This window comes from Heterodontus francisci, unplaced genomic scaffold (genome assembly GCF_036365525.1).
Source record: "Heterodontus francisci isolate sHetFra1 unplaced genomic scaffold, sHetFra1.hap1 HAP1_SCAFFOLD_51_2, whole genome shotgun sequence".
NCBI lineage: Eukaryota > Metazoa > Chordata > Chondrichthyes > Heterodontiformes > Heterodontidae > Heterodontus > Heterodontus francisci.
Genome location: NW_027141369.1, coordinates 518,509 through 531,876, shown reverse-complemented (window position 1 = coordinate 531,876; position 13,368 = coordinate 518,509). Strand labels below are relative to the sequence as shown.

At 45.9% G+C, this 13,368-nt stretch overlaps 1 non-coding gene across 1 annotated transcript; it reads right to left on the bottom strand.

The window, feature by feature from the left end:
- Positions 1–5,924: 5,924 nt before the first annotated feature.
- Positions 5,925–6,016, bottom strand: trnan-guu (transfer RNA asparagine (anticodon GUU)). The gene is given in 2 exon segments: positions 5,925–5,960; positions 5,980–6,016. It is a non-coding gene; the product is annotated as a tRNA-Asn (tRNA).
- Between the last annotated feature and the right edge of the window lie 7,352 nt (positions 6,017–13,368).

Here is a 13,368-nt window from a genome sequence, read left to right as displayed (position 1 = left end):
TGCTGCCCCCACATTCTCAGCTTGTGTTGTACCCTGGCTACTCGCTCCTTCCAGGTTTTGGTGCATGCCCTGGCCCTTCCGAACCATATCCCCAGCACCTTCAGGTAGTCTGGCCTAACGGTGAAGGGGATAAAGGATCGGTTAGCCCAGTTCCCAAAGAACGTGGCCTCGCTCTTGCCGTGGTTAACTTTGGCTCCCGAGGCCAGTTCGAACTGGTCGCAGATGCTCATCAGTCTGCGCACGGACAGCGAATCTGAGCAGAAGACGGCGACGTCATCCATGTACAGGGAGGTTTTCACCTGAGTGCATCCACTGCCTGGGATAGTCACCCCTCTTATGCTCGCATCCATCCTAATAGACTCAGCAAAGGGTTCAATACAGCAAACAAACAAGACCGGGGAGAGAGGACAGCCCTGTCTGACTCCAGATTGGATCGGGAAACTTTCCAATTCCCACCCATTGATTGAAACTGCGCTACTGATGTTTGTGGAGAGCAGTTTGATCCAATTGCAGATTCCCTCCCCAAACCCCATTTTGGAAAGCACGTCCATCATGTATGTGTGCAATATCCTGTCAAATGCCTTCTCCTGGTCCAGGCTGATGAGGCAGGTGTCCACCCTCCTGTCCCGTACATAGGCGATCGTATCCCTGAGTAGCACGATACTATCAGAGATCTTCCTGCCTGGTACAGTACAGGTCTGATCAGGGTGGATCACCAACTCCAGAGCAGACTTGAATCGACTGGCTATGACTTTGTGCAGAATCTTGTAGTCAACATTAAGCAGTGAGATGGGCCGCCAATTTTTCATTTCTGCCCTCTCCCCCTTCCGCTTGTAGATGAGAGTGATGATGTCTTTCCTCATGGAGTCTGACATGCTGCAGGCCAGGAGCATACTCTCGTATACTTCCAGCAGGTCCGGGCTGACCCAGTCCCACAGGGCCGAATACAACTCAACCGGTAAGCCGTCGCTTCTGGGAGCTTTACTTGTCTCGAAGGATCCGACGGCCTTTGTCAGCTCGTCCAGAGTTTGCGGCTTGTCTAGTCTCTCCCTCCTGCTGTTATCTAAGACCTCTGTGATAGATGACAGGAAGGACTGGGAGGCTCTGCTGTCTGTGGGCTTCGCGTCATACAGCCCAGCATAAAAGGATTTGCTGATCCTTAGTATGTCGTACTGCGACGCCGTCACCGAGCCACCTTCTTCCTTCAGGCTGCTGATCACAGAGCTCTCTCTGTGTACCTTTTGGAAGAAGTAACACGGGCACATCTCATCCTGCTCAATGGAGCGGACTCTGGACTGGAAGATGATCTTGGAGGCCTCCTTGGCAAAGAGCGAGGCCTGCTGGCTCTTCACCTCTTGGAGGTCCTCCTCGACCTCGCCCCCCATTGACTGCAGCCGGAGCAGATTTTGCATACTTTTCTGGAGTCGGGACATTTTCCTCTCTCTCTCTCTCTCACCCTCTGAACACCTTTGTGGATGAAGAACCTCTTGATGTTCTCCTTGATCGCTTCCCACCAGTGAACTGGAGACTCAGGAGGGGTTTCACGGTCCTCCAACCTTTGTAATCCCTTTTGAGTTCCTCAACGTTCTCTGGGGTTAACAGTGTAGCATTGAGCTTCCAAGTCCCTCTGCCAACCCACTGGTCATCCTGTAAGTGAAAGTCAGCCAGTAAGAGGCAATGCTTGGAGAAGAACACCGGCTTGACGTCGGTGGATCCGACCATGACAGTGCGGGACACAAACAGGAAGTCAATGCTGGAACGGGCAGACCGGTCCGATCTTGACCAGGTGTATCTGTGCTGCGCTCCGTCTGCAGGTTTGCTGAAGACGTCGTGCAGTTTGGCATCTTTAACTGTTTCTATTAGGAATCTGGACGTAGCGTCCAGTTTGCTGTCGTCTCTGCCGGATCGTCCAGCTGCATCAATGCTGCAGTTGAAGTCACCGCCTAGGATGACCGGCCTGGATGTCGCCAGCAGTAGTGGGCGCTGCTGGAAGACGGTCAGCTGCTCGTTGCATTGTACCGGGGCGTACACGTTGATCAACCGGAGCGGAGCGTTGTTGTAGATTACATCTGCTACGAGGAGGCGGCCGCCCACCACCTCCTTAACTTCGGAGATGGTGAAGTTACCTCCCCGCAGCAGAATACCCAGGCTGGAGGAACGGCAGTCATTACCCCCCGACCAGATCGATGGCCCGTGGGACCACCATCGCGACCACTGCCTGTAGGTGCTGAGGTGTGGTATTCCACACTCGTGCAGAAACAGTCGGTCGGCTTTGACCTTGGCAAGGTAATCCAAGGTTGAAACACATCGCGCAGTGGATTTAATGCTGTGCATGTTACTGGAAGCAATTCTTATACCCATTTTTTAAACGTTGGTTGTTGCTTCCCATACCATTTGTCCTAGCTAGTCCCAGTCCTTCGGGATGTTCCTGCATACCCATAGTGTACGCAAGCTGTTTCACATTTGTTCCGCTGGGGTGACAACGGGGTGGGGGGGGGGCGGTTTTGCAGGTAGCAAGTATTGGTTTGTTCTCTGCTGTTCCCCTTTGTTCCTCCTCGAAAACATCACTGCTCCCGGCTTCCCGGAGCTGAGGTGCGCCAGCCGTGTCTTTGCTCCCGGTATCCCGGAGCTGAGGTGCGCCAGACGTGTCTTTGCTCCCGGTGTCCCGGAGCTGGGATGCGCTGGCCATGTCGTTAGGTTTGGCGCTTTGGGGTTGGGGCTCGCCAGGCCCATCACAGCCTCCTGTGTCCGGGGGCTGGGGGGCTTTATCTTCCAGCTCCTTGGAGTTCTGCCGCTTCCTTTGAAGGGGCCGTCGTTCCAGCACTTCCTCATCCAGTGAAGAGGAGCTGTTGTAGTCTGTCTCAGATGGTAGTCTCCTCTTGCCACTGGTTTGGGTGGTGGCCTATTCCGCTTTTGGAGGTCTTTTCTTTGTGGTTTTCCTTTGTACCACTTGCCACTGACCGGTTTGTCCATCTGCTGCCTCCTCCTCCATTGATTCTGTCTGTGGAGGAGGGGTTTACGGGTGCAAGGTAGGTGCTGGGTCGCTGGTTTCAGCTGCCTCCCCTTTCTTCTCCTTCTCAGGTAGAAGTTCCTCAATGCAGAGAAGGTTGCTTGTCTCCTTTCCAGCACCGGACGCCTTCGTTGAATCTTCTCCCGGCTTTTCCTTGGACCTTGCCGCCTGAGCATAACTGAGGCAGCGTTTGGGGCAGGTTTTGTAGAGATGGCCTGCCGCACCGCACAAATTGCAACACTTAGTCTGCTTACAGTCCTTGGTCTGATGGCCTTCCTCCTTGCAGTTCTTACAAACAACCGTGCTGCAGTTAGCTGCCACGTGACCAGATTTGCCACAGGTGCAGCAAAATCTGGGCTGCCCACCGTAGACCAAGAAGCCTCGACTTCCCCCGATAGCGACGCTGGAGGGAGGATGGATGATGGCTCCACTGGCATCGACCTTCAAGGTCACCTTGACCTGCCGCTTGCTGGTCCAAATCCCAAAGGGGTCCTTGACATCAGTGCTGCTGCCGGCCACCTCGACGTACCTGGCGAGAAAGGTGAGTACATCCACCACCGGAACATGGGGGTTGTAGAGGTGAATCGTCACCACCCGGTCACGTTGTGAAGAGTGCCTCCACTGTGAGGATCGACAACGGCGCCCGGTCCCCTTTCTCCTTGAACGCCTTCAGGAACTTGATGCATCCCGCCACATTCTTGAACGTCACGTCGAAATACCCACTGCTGGGGAAATCCTGCAGGCAGAAGATGTCCGAAGCTTGAGTTCCACAGCAATCGATGAGAATTTTCTTGATGAAGAAGGTGCGATCGACCAGTGCATCTCCTTCCTTGTCCTTCACCACCACCCGAACGGTGTTCCGCACTCCCTGGCCTGAAGCGCAAAGATTGGTTATAGCCATTTTACTCAAAACCTACCCAGGATCAAAAGCCACTGATCATGGTTACTTCTCTTCCAAATAAGCACTGATAAGAACAGATACTACACTTGATCTTAGCCAAAAGGCCCTTATTTATGTTTAAATACTGGTCTGGGACCCACTCTTCTCTCCCTCAAACTGAATGTAAAATTCAATTATATTATGATTGCTACTACCTAGAGGCACCTTAACTATGAGATCATTAATTAACCCTATCTCGTTGCACAATGCCAGGTCTAGTATAGCCTGCTCTCTGGTTGGCTCCAGAATGTATTGTTCCAAGAAATTATCCCAAAAACATTCTATGTACTCCTCATCTAGGCTACCTCTGCCCATCTGAATTTTCCAGTCTATATGTCGATTAAAACCCCCCATAATTATCACTGTACCTTTCTGAAAAGCTGCCATTATTTCTTCCTTTCTACCCCATCCGACAGTGTGGTTAATGTTAGGTGGCCTGTACACCGCTCCCACAAGTGACTTCTTGCCTTTATGATTTCTCATCTCTGCCCAAACTGCTTCGACATCGTGATCTCCAGAACTCAGGTCATCCCTCTCTATTGCGCTAATACCATCATTAATTAACAGAGCTACCCCGCCACCTTTTCCTAGCTTCCTGTCCTTCCAAAATGCCATGTAACCTCCAATATTCACATCCCAATCTATGTCGCCCTGCAGCCATGTCTCTGTAATGACGATCAGATAGTACTTATTTATTCTATTTGTGCTGTCAGTTCATTTGTTTTGTTTTGAATGCTCCATGCATTCAGATACAGAGCATTTAGTTTTGTCCTTTTATTATTTTTGTCACCTCTCGCCTTATTTGTTGATTTACTCTTTGATTTGTACATTCTGTCCCTTCCTGTCACAGTCTCTTTATCATTTCCCATATTTATACCTTTCTCTCTTGCCTTGTCTCTACTCCTTGATTCACCATATCTTCCCAAATTTGATTCCTTGCCCCCACTATTCACTTTAAAACTGTCTCTACTTCCCTCGTTATGTGGTTCGCTAGAACACGGGTCCCAGCACGGTTCAGGTGCAGACCGTCCCAACGGTACAGCCACCTCTTTCCCCAGTACTGGTGCCAATGCCCCACGAACCAGAACCCACTACTACCACACCAGTCTTTGAGCTGTGCATAAATTTATCTAATCTTATTTGTCCTCTGCCAATTTGCACATGGCTCAGGTAATAATCCAGAGATGATTACCTTTGAGGTTCTGCTTCTTAATTTGCTGCCTAGTTCCTCATACTGACTTTGCAGAACCTCTATCCTTGTCCTGCCTATGTCGTTGGTCCCGACATGGACCACGATGACTGGATCCTCCCCTCCCATTGTATGTTTCACTCCAGCCCTGAGCAGATGTCCTGAATCCTAACACCGGCAGGCAACACAGCCGTCTGGACGCTTGCTCTTTGCTGCAGAGAACAGAGTCAATCCACCTTCCTATACTGTCCCCTACTACCACTACATTCCTTTTTTCTCCCTCTTTGAGCCGCAAACACTTACTGCAGCCGTGTTTGCCCTGGATCACACTGGCATCCAGGAACTCCCACATGCTGCAGCTGTGACACATCACCTGTCCTGTCATCCTTAACGTGTTTCAATAAACTACTTAAATATTTGATTCAATTATTTATTTTACTGTCTATTTTATTAAGCTTACTACTAGTTTGTTTACTATTTTAAACGTTAGGACTAAAATGGATCTTAATCACTTACCAGATACTCATCAAACAGGTAGCTTCTTCCAAACCAATCAACTACCTGCCTGCCTGTGATGTCACAGCTTACCAGATCCTCACCAAACAGCTCCTTCCACTGCACCGAAGCAAGAACTAAATCCTGCAAACTCACCCCAGCAGCTCTCTGTTTCCCTGCTCTCACTCTCCATTGTGATGTCACTCTTGCTGTGCTTTTCTCTCTCTTGTTCTGTCTCAGAGTCTGTGCTTTTGACGCATTTCTGAACTCTCTGTTCCGTCGTGTTCCTCTGTCTCTGGTGGGATTTAAACCCACAACCTTTGAATATTTTTTTAAATCATTATTTAACAGTCCAACACGCTATCCATTGCACCACAGAGGCATACATGTATTGGAAGACATCACCAATGCCTTTGATCTTGTTAGCAGAGACGGACTCTTCAAACTGCGATGGAACATTGCCTGCCCTCCTGAACACTTGGGCGTCATTTCTTCTTTCCACGAGAACATGCACAGTTCCATCAGTTACAATGGAGCAACATCAGACACTTTCAAGATCAGCAGTGGGGTAAAGCAGGGCTGCGCGCTGGCGCCAACTCTCTTAGGAACAGAGGAACATCGGAGGAGGCCATTCAGCCCGTTGAGCCTGCTCTACCATTCAATTAGATCATGGCTGATTATCTACCTCAATGCCCCTTTCCCCTGCTATCCCCATATCCCTTGATGTCATGAGTATCAAGATTTCTATCAATTTCTGTCTTGAACATGCTCAATGATTGAGCTGCCACAGCTCTCTGGGGGACAGAACTCTAATGACTCACCACCGTCTGAGTGTAGAAATTCAACCCTATCTCAGTTTTAAATGGCCTACTCCTTATTCTGAGACTATGTCCCCTGGTCTTAGACTCACCAACCAGGGCAAACATCCTGTCGACACCCACACTATCACGCCCTGTTAGGATTTTGTCAGTTTCAATGAGATCACCTCTCATTCTTCGAAAGTTTAAGGAATACAGGCCCAGTTTCCTCATGAGACAATCCCACCATCCCAGGGATTAGTCTGGTGACCCTCTGTTTCACTCCCTCTATGGCAAGTATATCCTTCCTGAGATGAGGAAACCAAACTATTCACAATACTCCAGCGCGGTTTCACCAAGGCTCTATACAATTGCAACAAGACATCTTTACTCCTGTACTCATGACCCCTCGTGTGAAAGCCAACATACTATTTGCCTTCCTAATTGATTGCTGCACCTGCACAAGAGCTTTTAGTGTCTCAGGAACAAGGACACCCAGGTCCCTTTGGACATCAACACTTCCCGACCTCTCACCATTTAAGAAATACTCTGTCTTTCTGTTTATTCTACCAAAGTGGATAACTTCACACTTATTCACATTATATTCCATGTTCTTGCCCATTCACTGAACTGCTCCAGGTCCCCTGGAAGCCTCTCTACATCCTCCTCACAACTCACACTTCACCGAGCTTTGTGTCATCTGCAAACTTGGAAATATTACATTTAACCCCCACGTCCAAATCATTTATATAGGTTGTTAACAGCTGTGGCTCCAACACTGATCCTTGCAGTACCCCAATAGTAACAGCCTGCCATCCTGAGAAGGACCCGTTATTCCTGCTCTCTGTTTTCGGTCTGTTAACCAATTCTCAATCCATACCAGTATATTATCCCCAATCCTACATGCTCTAACTTTGTTTACTGACCTCCTGTGTGGGACCTTACCAAAGGAAAATGCAAATACCACACATCCACAGGTTCTCCTTTATCTGTTCTGCAGGTAACATCCTCAAAAAACTCAACAGGTTTTTCAAACCTGTTTTTCTTTTCATAAATCTATGTTGACTCTGCCCAATCAAATCATTATTTTCTAACTGTCTACTTATCACATCCTTTATAATTGGTGTATTCTTCTCCATGCTGCTATTGTACGCTTTCTGTACTCAGATGGGCGAGTGCACCTGCACATCAGAGCTGACGACAAGCTGTTCAACTTGGCAAGACTGTGCCCAAGACCAAAGTGGGTAAAGTCCTAGTCTGTGAGTTGCTGTTTGCTGATGACGCTGTGCTGACATCCCATAATGAAGTTCACTTACAGCAGCTTGTATATCGGTTCTCCCTGGCCTGCAAGGAGTTTGGACTGACGATCAGCCTCAGGAAGATGAAAATTATGCGCCAGGATGTCGAGACTCCACCTTCCATCAACATCGACAACATCACTTTGGAGGTTGTCAACAGCTTCACATACCTTGGATCAACAATCACCAGCAATCTGTCCCTTGATACTGAAATCAGCACCAGGATTGCCAATGCTGCAGCTGTCATGTCAAAGTTCAGAAGACAAGTGTAAACCGACAGCAAACTGACCATAAATACAAAGCTCCACGTGTACTCGGCTTGTGTTCTCAGCACCCTCCTTTATCGCAGAGAAGCATCAACAACTTATGCAAGCCAAGAAAAGCAGCTGAGCAGCTTCCACCTCCACTGCCTCAGATGGATATTGGGCATCTCCTGGCAGGACAGAGTGCCGAATGCGGAAGTACACCAGCGTGCAGGGATCCGCAGCATGTTTGCCCTCTTGAGTCAGTGGTGGCTCTGTTGACTGGGTCAAATGAATGACGGTCACATTGCCAAATACATGCTCTATGGTGAGCTTGCTGTCAGCACGAGACCAACAGGTCAGGGAAAAAAATCAAGTCATTTGGAGAGGTTTGAGTTAATTAAGGAGAGTGGGCATGGATTTATAAATGGAAGTTCATGCTTGACAAATCTAACTGCATTTTTTGATAAACTATCTGAGAAAGTTGATGAAGGGAATGCAGTGGGTGTTGTTTATTTGATAAAGTACCACTTGCAAACTCCACACAAGCAGTACTCAGAACTAAACCTGGGTCATTGGAGTTGTGAGATTGCAGTGCTCACCACTGCACCACCTTTTGAATGTGGATAGAATAAAAAGTGAGATTGGATGGACAGAAGCAGTCTGAAAAGATGGCTCAAACAAAAGGTGAAAACCCTGAAATGTTAACTCTGTTTCTCTCTCCACAGATGCTGCCCGAGGTGCTGAGCATTTCCTGCACTTTCTGTTTTTATTTCAGCTTTGCAGGATGTTGCTTTGATCAGAAAAAAATGGATGATCGGCTGTGGGTGCCAGTGAAATTCCACAGGAGGGAAAATAAACTTCATCGACAGCGGCTCATTGGTTTAGGGGTATGATTCTTGCTTTGGGTGTATAAATGATTAACGTGTGCGAGGTCCTGAGTTCGAATCCTAACTGACCCTTTCTCTGTTGCTATTTTTAGTTGAAAGTCATCGATTGGTTTCAGCCTTCCAGAAAGCGGAATCGATTTCCATACTGAGCCTGCTTGAGGGCCGGGGAACTGGGTTCAAAGAGCTTGTCGACAACATTGAAATGAACAAAATATGCAAATCGTCAAGTGGGAAAATAAAGTTGCAGCAGTAACTAAAGGCCTGCTCAGGTCTGCAAATGAAACCTGACCCAAACTTGACAGCGCCACATCCCACCTGGTCCGAGTCCTTTCATTTTTTTCCCGTGCCCGAACCGACCACCAGAATGTTCAGTTAAACTTGCTTCCCTTTTTCACTTTTTCACTTGTGCAGATAAGCAACAAAAACTGTAACTGGACTTGAAAGGTTGTTTCAATGTACATTAAGGTTCGAGCTACGTACCGGAGGTGATGAGTTGAAGATTGTAACCATAGAAGTTAGTGTTTGTTAGGTCACTAGTTAAAGAGAAACTCATGGAGTTGTGCCCAGACAGGTTGTCCCACACTGTATTGATTAAAATATTGCCCGAAGGCTAGAAAATATCATTATACATTCCCTAGACTCCTGCTTTACAGGCTGAAATACTTGCTGCAAGTTTATCAAGAGAGCAGCTGAGATGCAGAGACCAGTAAGGTCTTGAGTGATTAATTATTATAAAATATACATTCTTATATTAAAGAGATTGTGCTCTACCTTCGATGGAATCGCTCACTGCAGACTAGTGCAGAGTGTTTCCCACCTTGACGTCCTGGCTGTCACTGGATCTTGAGTCCAGGCCTCTGGATTACTGGTTCAGTAATCTTTCAAATGTCTCCCTTGATTTAATATTTTAATCTGGTAAGTCAGATTTTACAAAAAAAAATTAACTTATTTAAGACTGCTTCGTATTTAGCAGTGTCAAATGAATAAAGAAATTAAAATATATTCAAAATTATATATCAACTATTAAGTACTAATGCCGAGCTTTGTATATAAAAAATGCCTCTTAATTTCATTAATTATCCATAAACACTGAGGCCACATTAAACTAAAAGCAGCGATTTATCAAGTCTGACACTTAATTGATTAAATATATTCCAAATTCAGAGCATAATTCATTGTCTTTCCCCTTTAAATCTCTTAATTTGCATTACAAGCCTCCTTTGCTTTACAATCTTTATTCAATACAATATGTTTTGAGGCAGGCACAAGACGTCTTGCCAACCCCTAACGGGATGCAGTCAATTCATTTGCAAACTGTGCAATTAAAGAAAAGGGTGAAGTTGCTATTAATGCAGATTGAAGCTGTTCAAATGCTTTTGTCACCAAGAATACAAAGCACGAAGGAAAACCAAGAAATAAACCAAAACATAAAAAGGTTAAATTTGTGTCAATGAAAAATAGAACTCATTAAAAACATCTTATTACACAACAGTGCAGCAACTGATTACATTGTAAATATTTCATTAAGATTAAAATGGCAAAGGCCTTCAACACCACTAGAATCAGGAAAGGGCAAGAAAGGGCTAACTGGATAATTCTGTCCCTGGGGCTGAGGTCTGCTACAATGTACACAAAAACTGTTTATTGAATAGTACACAGGAAGTTGAAATACCAAGCAGAGTAGGAAGTACACTTCAAAAGATCTGTGGTTTCCGGTGTTTCACTAACACAATTATAACACAAGGCATTTAGAGTGTTCGAGTGTGTCTGACCCAGCCCGGCCTGACCCGAGCCCGAATGCTGAACCCAAATGCTGAACCCGGAGGAGCGACCCAAACCCGACACATGTCATCGGGACCCTTCGGGTTAGGGTCAGGCAGGGAGCCATGTTCTAGCATTAACTGAGACCTATCTCCAAAAGCAACAGTACTGTGTTCTGGTCTGGAATGGAATTCTTCTGTGTTTCTGTTTGGCTTGGATTGGAATTCTTCTGTGTTTCTGTTTGACTTGGATTTTCTTGTTTTTCACTTTGTAGATGCCTTTGAATAATTGTGGATCCTTCTTCAGGGTGTCTTCTTTCACCAGGTAGTTCTGACCTCTGATGATGTCGATCGTAATCAGCTTCAATTCGCTGATAGTTTTGGAACTGAGCAGATTTCCTTTGCTTGAGTCTATAACATGTAACTCAGTCTGACATGTGGACCCATGGGAGGATTTGAAAGCTGCCCTTGCATTGGAGCATACAGTTGCATCCATCCAAACAGAGGTAGAGTAGAAGTGACAGTTCAGTCTGTCGATCATGGGACGTTTAATCTCAGGGTTGTGAGTTTGAGTGCTATTTAGTTTTTCCCTTTTTTTCGGCTTCATTAGCAGAGATTACAAGGAGTGTTTGAAATGAAAGTCAACAACAGTATGAGCAAGTCTCACTTTCATTCGGGACTCTTAACTCTCTGCTGTGAATGATTGAACTTTATCTCATTTCATTTTCAGCTCGGGGCAGTGCAGCTCGGTGGCACTTCTGGCTGTCTCCCACTTCACAATCCATCAGTACTGAGAAAGCAATGGGGAATATTACTCACATGTTGTGTTCTGTAACCTTTCGGAAACAATTGAATGTATGTATTTTCTTCCAAAACAAGGACACAAAGACATTAACAATGTGGGGCTGAAATAGCTCAGTTGGGGGAGTGTTAGATTGAAGATCTAAAGGCAATTTCAATTCTTTATGCGTCCCATGCTTTGGTTCTGATTTTCCAGTTGCACAATTTACTTTGAAATTATTTAACAAGCACCAGTGGATTGGATTTGAGAAACAACACAGAGTCATTTACAGCATAGAAGGTGGTCGTTTGGCCTATCACGTCCATGCTGGCTCTCCCCGGAGCAATCTAGTCAGTTCCACTCACCAGCTCGATCCCTTTCCTCCTGCAAGTTTCTTTCCTTCAAGTATCCATCCAATTTCCTTTTCAAATCATTGATTGTCTCTGCTTCCACCACCCACGGCATAAAAAGTTCCACCTCACCCAAGGATGTGAAATATTTATATCTTCTACATTTAGCTTATCCTCTATTTCAATGAGAAGAGACTGGCAGTCAACATGAAAGGCAACCCAAAAGTCCTTGAGCGGTATATAAGTAATAAGTGGGTAGTAAGAGGTGGAGTGGGACCTTATTAAGGACAAAGACGATAGTGTTTGCTGAGAGGTGCTGGGCAATGTTAATATACTTAATGAGTACTTTGTATCAGTGATCACTAAGGAAGTGGAATCTGACAAACTATCAGTCGAAGCGGAGAGAGTAGAGGCAATGGATAGGATACAGATTGAGAGAGGGAGGTACTAAAAAGACTGGCTATGTTTAGGGTATGTAAATCACCAGGTCCGGATGTCTTACATCCCAGGTTGCAAAAGGAAATGCTGATGCAGATAACGGAAGGGCTTGCTATAATCTTCCCTGGAAACAGGGGAGGGGCCAGAGGATTTAACAGTGGTAAATATGGCACCCTTATTCAAGAAAGGGTGTAAGGACTGTCCGGGTAACTACAGGCCAGTTAGATTAACAGTAGTGGTGGGTAAGGTTTTAGAAACAATAAACAGGGAAAAAATCAACAGTCACTTGGAGAGGTTTGAGTTAATTAAGGAGAGCGAGCATGAATTGAGAAATGGAAGTTTCATGCTTGACTAATCTAACTGCATTTTTTGATGAACTAACAGAGCAGGTTGATGAAGGGAATGCAGTGGATGTTGTTTATATGGATTTTATGAAAGTATTTGATAAGGTATCACATAAAAGGGTGGTTAACAAAATTGAGGTTCATGGAATAGGAGGATCAGTGTCCAATTTGATAGAAAATTGGTTTATGGATAGAAAACAGTGAGTCGTCGTAAATGGTTCTTTGTCAGACTGGAGGATAGTCGACAGTGGTGCTCCCCAGGGGTAAGTGCTAGAACCACTGCTTTTTTTGCTCCAGATAAATGACTTGGATCTTGAAATATAGAGTAGAATCTCAAAATATGCCGATAACATCAAACCTGGATGAGTGGCAAACAGTGAGGATGATATGAACTGCTCGCAATAGGACAGTGATCGGCTAGCAGAATGGGCAGACAGGTGGCAGATGGAATTTAATAGTGACTGATGTGAGGTGATGTATTTTAGCAGAAGGAATAGGGAGAGGCAATAGATACGCAATGTTACAGTTGTGAAGAATGTGCAGGGGTAGAGGGACTTGGGTGCATGTCCATCAATCTTTGAAGTTGGCAGGACATATTGCGAGAGTGGTGAGCAAAGTAGATGGGATCTTGGGCTTTATATATAGAGGCATTGAGTACAAAAGCAGGGGAATTATGATGAAACTCATAAAGCTCTGGTTTGGCCCCAATTGGAGTGTTGCGTTCAGTTCTGCTCACCACACTTTAGAAAGAATGTGCGGATCTTTGAGAGGATGCAGAGGAGATTTACCAGAATGGTTCCAGGAATAGAGGATTATAGTTTCAAGGTTAGGCTG